The sequence below is a fragment of the Mesoplodon mirus genome (assembly GCF_964341445.2).
Source record: "Mesoplodon mirus genome assembly, chromosome: 16".
Taxonomy (NCBI): Eukaryota; Metazoa; Chordata; class Mammalia; order Artiodactyla; family Ziphiidae; genus Mesoplodon; species Mesoplodon mirus.
This window is the reverse complement of record NC_138992.1, coordinates 7,708,810-7,716,901: the sequence shown is the minus strand read 5'-3', so window position 1 is coordinate 7,716,901 and position 8,092 is coordinate 7,708,810.

Here is an 8,092-nt window from a genome sequence, read left to right as displayed (position 1 = left end):
TCAGTCCCAATCTCCCAATTTATCCCTCCCCCCACCTTATCCCCAGGTAACCATAAGTTTGTCTTCTATACTCATGCCTCTACTTCTGTTTTGTAAATAAGTTCATTTATACCCTCTTTTCACTATTTTTAGTGTGGCTATTAGAAAAATAAAAATTACATGTGTGGCTTGTATTATGTTTCTATTAGTACTGAAAATTAGACAGTCAACTCTATGTGGAGACTGCATTTTGTTTGTATTGTTTTTTCTCACCATCTTATCATGGAACCAAGAAGGATCCCATGGGGCCTTCCTGGGGACAGACTCCTATCTCCCCTGCCTGCCTCTTTTTTGTAGAAAACCTTTAGCCTCCTAGGCCTTCCCTGAGTTACAAAGAGCAACTTTAATCAGAGAAGGTAGAAAATGCAGAAACAAAGGCCAAGAGTTAAGCAAGATAAAGTAATAATCATTTAACCATAAAATAAAGGCAAGGACCTTTTTGTTCCTCCTCAAGGCTGTAGATAATATCCTGAGACAACCCTTGAGTTGTTTTGCAGGTAATAAAACCCCCACCATGTGGAAAAAGTTAATTGCTGACCACCAGCACATAGAATCCATGTGGGTAGGAACTAGAAGATTGATGATATTGACTCTAGGAATACTACCTGGTTATCTCACCACCACCAAGTCAGAAGAATGTCCAAGAGCCGCTCAGGCACCCTGCAACCCTCTGCCTCACCTTGCCTTTAAAAACCCTTCACTGAAAGCCAGTGGGGAGCACGACCTGCCTGTCCTCCTTGCTTGACCTTGCAATAAATGCTGTACTTTCCTTCAGCACAACCTAGTGTCAGTAGATTGGCTTTGCTGTGCGTTGGGCAAGCAGACCCAAGTTTGGTTCAGTAACATTCATAGCAATTAGCACTGTTTGCTGCACATAATAGATGCTCACTAAATATTTGTTAAATGAATGAGTGTGTGAATAAGTAAATATACAACTACAACCACACTCCCCTTGAAAGGATGTGATTTTCAAAAATCATGCTGGTAGAGTCGTTTTTGTTTTCTTCCAAGCTGAAGAGGTTGGTAAGGCCATAGAGTAATGATCAAAAAGGGTCCCTTAGTAACTAGGGATCAACAGGAAACAACCCAGGAGGGGCTACAAACGGAGGCCACATAGGCAGCCTGTTTAAGAACCTTGAATTTTCAACAGGGGAGTCTTACCCCATGGTTCTGGGGGCACCTCAGCTGAACACAGACAAATCTTAGGCTGCCATTCACACAAATGCCATTCTCTCTCTCTCACCGCCCCCCCTCTCCCACGTGTGCGCACACACATGTGAACAGGTTTCACCCTGTAATGCAGCCCCTTCTCATCGTGTGCTTCCTTAACTTTCCTTTAAGCAGAGCCTGTGCAACTATACTTCCTTAGTCAGCCCCCACCATACGTGCAGGTGGATAGCATAGCAGTTTGGGAGCAGACTCAGGACCTGGAGAGCTTGGGTTTGAGTCTTATCCTTTCTACTTATCAGCTCTTTGGTCACATGGAGAAGTTGCTTCACCTCTCTGCCTCGTCGCCCTCATTTATAGAATTAACACTGTGAATATTAATTCTAGAGCGTTTAGGCCGTCAGGCACAGTCATTACTTAGTAGATGCTAATTCTCCCCATCACAGGATGGCAGGGATGCTTGGAATTCATTCTAATTCACAAAACACACTCCCCTTTTTGCTTATCTTTGCTCCTCCCTGGGTCCCATAAGCCACAGTCTGTGAACTCAGACGTACTGTTCTCCCCAGACCCCCAAATTCCTGATGGATAAGGTGGGCGGTGGGCGTCTAGTGAGCACAAGAAGCACATAGCCATGTCTTGCCAGACAGAAGGCAGGGGTTGGCTGTGTAGGGTGATCTAAAGGGCCCTGGATGGAGAGAAGCAGGCTTGAGGTATTGCCAAGGCGTTGCTGCTAACTCATCGCTCGGAATTTCTTCTCTCCGGAAAACAGTTTCCTTACCTCTAAAGAGGAAGGTGTGGAAGCTGATAAGTGTTTCCCAAAGGGTTTTCTGCAAAACTCCAGCCCTATCACGTCATTGTTGAAACATGACCTGTTTTAGTTTGGGTTCCCCACAAAGCGTACTCTGAGAAGTGGTTTGGGCAACAAGTGGATTAATCAGGAACTGATCCCAAGAAGCACGATGAGCGCTGGAGAAGGGAGGGAAGGGGGACAGGAAAGCTATCAGACAGTGCATTAAGGACAGAGCTGCCCTCGTGGGGAGGCGGGACTCCATGCTCCTGGGATCCCTTGAGAGACCGAGGTGAACATTCCATGGGATTGTCCTGACAAGATGAGGAATCTGAGATATTTAACACCGCTGTTGAAGGGTTATTCTTTCAAGTGAGGAGAGAGAAGTTGCTTGAGATCAGAAGCCAGTGGAGAGCACAGAAACTATCCACTGAGGCCCAGGTAACTCCAGGGGGACCAAGACGACATGGCTGGGTTCCACGTCATCTGTTGCACAGACCAAATGCCCACTCCATCTCCCTCTTGGAGAGAAGGACACGCAGCTTCGGGGGGAAGTAGAGTAGAGAGATGAGGATCTCAAGGTTGACTCAAAACCCTGTTACTTAATGGCTGTGGGACTCAGGGTAATGTCTCAATCCTGTTAGACATCAGTTCCCTTGCTGGTAAAGTAAGGATGACAGGGTTGAACAAGGATTAAAAGAGAATAAAATTTACCGAGCCCTTTTCCCAGGGCCCCCCATATAAGTACCCAGTAAATTTTGCACATTTTATTTTATCATTATTCCGCTAAAGGTTATGCAATATTCTGTAGGGAAGAAATTGGTATCACTAGGCTGAGTACACCATTTCCCATCCTGTTTACCTACAGATACCTTTCTTATGCTACAGGAGGTGAGACCTCAGTTTCCTCCCGATGTTATGCTTGTCTGTGAGACGCAGAGGGCACCCCCCCTCTCGCCACAGGACACTGACTCAGCAATAAATCCAGCCATGTTGTTGGCTGGGAAATTGCTAATTTCTTGAGAATCCCTCTGAGCCCTTTTCGCAGAAAGACAATTATGCAAAAAACCCTAAATGATTGCATTCTAACCATGCCTGCATCCTCATCTGGATGTAGATGGGACACACAGGGCCACCACTGGGCCATCAGTGAGCCAGGAGGCCATCCTCCCACCCGTATTTCTCTGCTTTGTAGATGAAAATCAGACAGTTTTTGTTGCTTCCTTTTTTATGGTTATAATTAGAGAACACGCACTTGCAAAGAGATCCACTTCCCCGTGGCAGTAAAAGGCTTTAAGTCAATCTACGTGGCAGATAATATTTACTTATGTTAGGACCTGAGGTGTGGCTCCTAATTTGTGAGTTTTGCTAAACAGGAGAAATAATCTCTACCTCTCTGAAGCTGTTTGAGAGCCAAATGAGAAGACACGTCAATCCTCTTGGTGAACTCTAAAGTACTAAAATAAGTAAATAAGTAAAACATTAGATGCAAGAACAGTTCATGCAAACGTCCAGAAGAACAGAAAAAGTGTTGGCCGGAAGAAAGTGAGACTGAGTTCTTCTAAGCCTTCGGGTATAATATTCGTTTTACAATGTATAGTGTGGAAGGAAGGCTGCTTGCCTGCGGCTGGGGCCTGAGGGGTGGGGAAGTGGGGAGTTCGTGTTTAATGGGGATCGTTTCACTTTGGGAGGACGAAAAGTTCTGAGATGGTTGGTGGTGATGGTGGCACAATGTGAATGCACTTAATGCCACTGAGTTGTACACTTTTAAAAGTGGTTAAAATGCTAAATTTTACATTATATACACTTTACCACAATTAAAAAAATTGAAATTGAAATTAAATAAAGAAGGGGGAAAACATAGCATGGAATAGCTATCATATCTGTCCAGGGGGTAGGGAGTCAATTAGGAACCTAGGCACATGGGATCCTTGCCAGGGCTGTGCCCACCTTCTCGTGGGGAAGACACGTGATGGAGGGAACTTTGTGATCCAGGAAGAGAGGTGTTCCAATGGCAGCTTCCCAGGGGCTATGGAGGCACAGAGAACCCGTGCTGGGGGCGGTGGTTTTCTGGAAACACGTCCTGATCATCAGCCAGGTCGGGCGGAGAGGGAGGTGGATCTGATTCTGGCAGAGGGAAAAGCCAGTCTGAGGCAGGAGAGAGCCCAGGACACACGTGGGAGCCGGAGACAGGCGCAGGGGGCAGCGGGGAGAGCGTGAGGGATGAGGGCTGCGTCACGGATTGGAAAGTGAGAAGCTGCCACATCAGAGGGCCCAGTGAGTCATTTCCCCCAGGGACACTGGGGAGCTATGGGAGCACTCAGAAAGGGGAATGACACACTCAGGTGAGCCTTTCTGCAGCAAACGGCGGCAGCAGTGTGGAGGACGGTGAGGTGACACGGAGCAAGATGGGCCACAGAAAGAACACTCAGGAGGTGTTGCAGTGTCAGGGTGGTGCCCTCTGCGGCCGTGGCAGTGTCCACAGAGCCAAGCAGGCAAATGGCAGAGTGCCTAGGGGTGAAGGATGGAGGAGGATTCCTGGCTAGGTCAACTGGGCAGGTGGGGAGCTGAATACACATTGGCTTCCGGGATGTTTGGGTAGGTGGCTGTTTGGGTGGGTGGATGGATGGATGGATACTGTGATTCCTTTGAAACTTTGCCTTCGAACACACTGTTCACCTCGAGACGTTCTAATTCCTTTTGAGTCATTGCAAATACATTTCAAGGCTCCTCTGACCTTCTCCTTCCAAGCTCCCTCCTTTGGGTTCCCATGGCATCCTGCAATTTCCTTTTCTAAGCACTCTGTTAAGCTCATCAGCTTACTTCTCTGCCTCTATACACTTCAATGAAAGGAGGGACTATATCTTTCTTCTCTGTGCTCCCAGTGTCTGCCTAATAGAGGATGTTAATTAGTACATGTTGAGTGAAGGGACATGTCCCACCAGATTTCCAATCCACCAGATTATAAGCCTCATGAGAGCAAAGCCACGCCTGTCTTGTTCTCCATCCTGTTCCCTGAGTCTGCCTGCCATGCAGGAAGTGTTTGATCATGAGTATTTGGTCCAGTTGAAGCAGCAGGGCTGGCCTCATGCCGAGGTAGAATATGGATTTTCTTAAAGGGTCAGATATGAAAAATGTATCTGAATAAATCTTTGCTCCTAGGAAACTCCCCTAGTACCACGGGACTGCCGATTTTTAGCATTCTTTCTCCATCTTTCTTATACGTAGCTGTGAGAGTGAACTTTTCCCCTCAGGGCTTTGGGACTTAGCACACACACTTACGCACTTTTTCACTCTCTCATTCATTCATATATTCATTTACTCATTTATTTATTCTTTGTCTTTCAATCTGCTCCGGTCACAAAAGCTTAGGGGTTGGTTTGCTGCTTCTAGACACTGTCCTTTAATAGTGATGTGAGGTGATGGCAAAGATGAAGGTTGTCTTGAGGATGTGGTGCTTGTCTGGATGTTCATTAAAAAAAAAAATACTTAGGAGATCTGAGATCTCTTTCTTCCTACTCTTAAAGACCTATGTGAGAAGGAATGGTCTAGGTGAGGTATGGGAAGCAGCTGTCAGTTCCCTGAGAAGAACTGGCTCACCGGCCCGCTGACCTGGCAGCTTCTCACTTTCCAACCCAGTCTTGGCAGCCCTCATCCCTCATGCTCTCCCCGCTGGGGAGAGGCCTAGCCCAACCTAGCTCGGGGAGGCCTGAGTTGGGGTCCCTGCTTCCTGTGTGTGCAGAGCATCCTTGTGGCTGGGTGTGAACCTGGCTGAGATGTTGCGTGCTCATCTTCCATGTGGGGTCATAGGTGGGGACAGGTGAACTCTGAATTTCATTTTAAGTTCCTGGAATCTGAAGGCTGAATCTCTTGCAGTCTTACTTTCCTTTAATCCATCCGTGATGTTTTTTCAGCTAATTTGCTCACCTCTTGAATGGAGGAAACGTGTCTCATTGAGCCATGGCCATGGTCCCAAATACGTCAGGTGTGAATCTTTGCTTGGCTGTCTATCAGCTGTGTGACCACAGAATCGCTTCATAACCTCTGAGCCTCGATGTCCTCCTGAAGTGAGGAGCCCTACACCTGCCTTATGGGTTGTCATGAAAATTACATGCAATGGTTTATGTGAAAACTCCCAGGACCACCTCGGGTACGGGATGCTGTGGTGGGGGGGAGCATAATCATTCATTGCCATTTATTGACAACAAGCTCTGTCATTTTTGGCGTGTGACCTCGGAAAACTGTGTACAAAGAGCCTCGTGTCAACACCCTTCTGGCCAAATAAAACTCACCTTCATGACTCTGTTAGCTGGTACACGTGGAGCTCTTAGAACAATGGCTGCCATATGTAAAGCATTGGCGTTATATAAATGCTAGCAACCATGGGTACTTGTGGTGTGTCCTCCTAGCATCCTGCACAGCCCGCAGCTTAGTTCTCACCAGTGTCCTGTAACTGCCGACCTTCACCTGTCTTGTCCAGCATCTGCAGTAGTGCCTCCCTTCTCCCTCCCCACCCTAAGTTAAGGAGTGCAGAACCCACTGTGGCCTGATGCTCAGCTCTGCAGCGTTGCGTTCAGCTCACCAGCTGGAGTTCCCAGGAGCACTGTCTGAGGAGTCCTGCCCCCGGGCCAGGGCCTCACACTGCACAGCGCGGGGCCTCCCAGCAGTCTGGGGTCTCTTCAGATGACCCCCCCCACCCCCGGGCACACTGTTTGCCTGTGCCTGCTCTCCCTGGGAGCTGGGCAGCCTCCAGGCCCCACTTGCAGTGTGCCAGGGGCATGGGCATGGGGCACAGGGCCCGGGTAATTAGCACGTATCTGTGAGGTGGGTGGAATTACTGGGAAGTCATAACTACTTAAGCTGAGTCTCTGTGGTGATAAAATATTCCAGGAAAATGTCAAGGGCAAAGTGCCGGCAGCCACGTGTCGTTTCTGACTCTGCAGCTGGGGAGAGGATGGTGTTAGGACACATAAGAAAGGGAACGTTTGGGGAGTGTCTGGAATTCCAGTTAGTTCTGAGCTTCTGCCAGGCTGGACCTCACCGACTCGGGGCTGAGTCCATTGTGAAATATTTGGCCAAAGGGGTATTGACATGAGGCTCTTTGTGTAGAGCTTTCCCGCAGGAACCAGGACCTTAAGATAAGTCTCAAAGGGGCTGTTTCCTCTCCCTCATGTGGAGTCTCATGCTAGGAAACAGTGGAGCCTCTTCAGAAAAGATGCTGTGAAATACACCTAGGAGTGCATTTGGGAGTGGGGCAGGGCGGGGGAAGACCCTCGTGTTTGGAGGTCATTTGGATTGTAATATAAACAGATCCCAATTTGCTTTTTATTATGATATCCTTTTGTCCATGCCACGTGGCATGTAGGATCTTAGATCCCCGGTGCACCCCCCTGCCGTGAAGTCCCCGCAATTTGCTTAATTAAGACAAAAAGGTTCCTTTGTACGAAGGATCCTGACCAGCTCAGGGACTGAAGTAAGACTTGAATAACAAAGATGCCCAAAGGAAGAGTCTAGAGTGGTTCCTGAAACCGGAGCTTATGGTGTTTGGGGTCCTCTGAAAGCAGGGGGTGGGCAATCTTTCACTGTAAATATCTTCTGCTCTGGGGGCCACACTCAACTCTGACCTTGTAGAGCAAAAGCAGCCACAGACCACATAAACGAAGGAGCATGCCTGTGTTCCAAGACCTTTGATTTACAAAAGTGGGCACCTGGCAGGTGTGGTCCTCAAGCAGTTTGCGCTGGCCCCTGTGAAGCTGCGGAGAGGGGCATGGCTTTCTCCATCCATCCCCACCCCGAGCTTCTCTCAGCAGTGGGACCACTTGGCCCCCATCCCTGCAAGGTTGATCCTGATTGGTTTAGTACCCCAGGCCTAAGTCAGTCTATTCACTGAGGCACCACTGACCTCAGTGGCTGGCTCAGGATGGCGCAATCAGAGTAAAACAGGGAGTTTTTGCTCATTGAAAGGAGAGATGGTCTCTCAGCTTTCCCTAGATCCCTGCTTCTGTTCATTTGCCCTCCTCCACCACTTCCTCCTCCTGACCCTTCTCTCCCTCACCTCTCTACTTTCTCTCCCTTCATCTTTTCCCTCAGCATCTC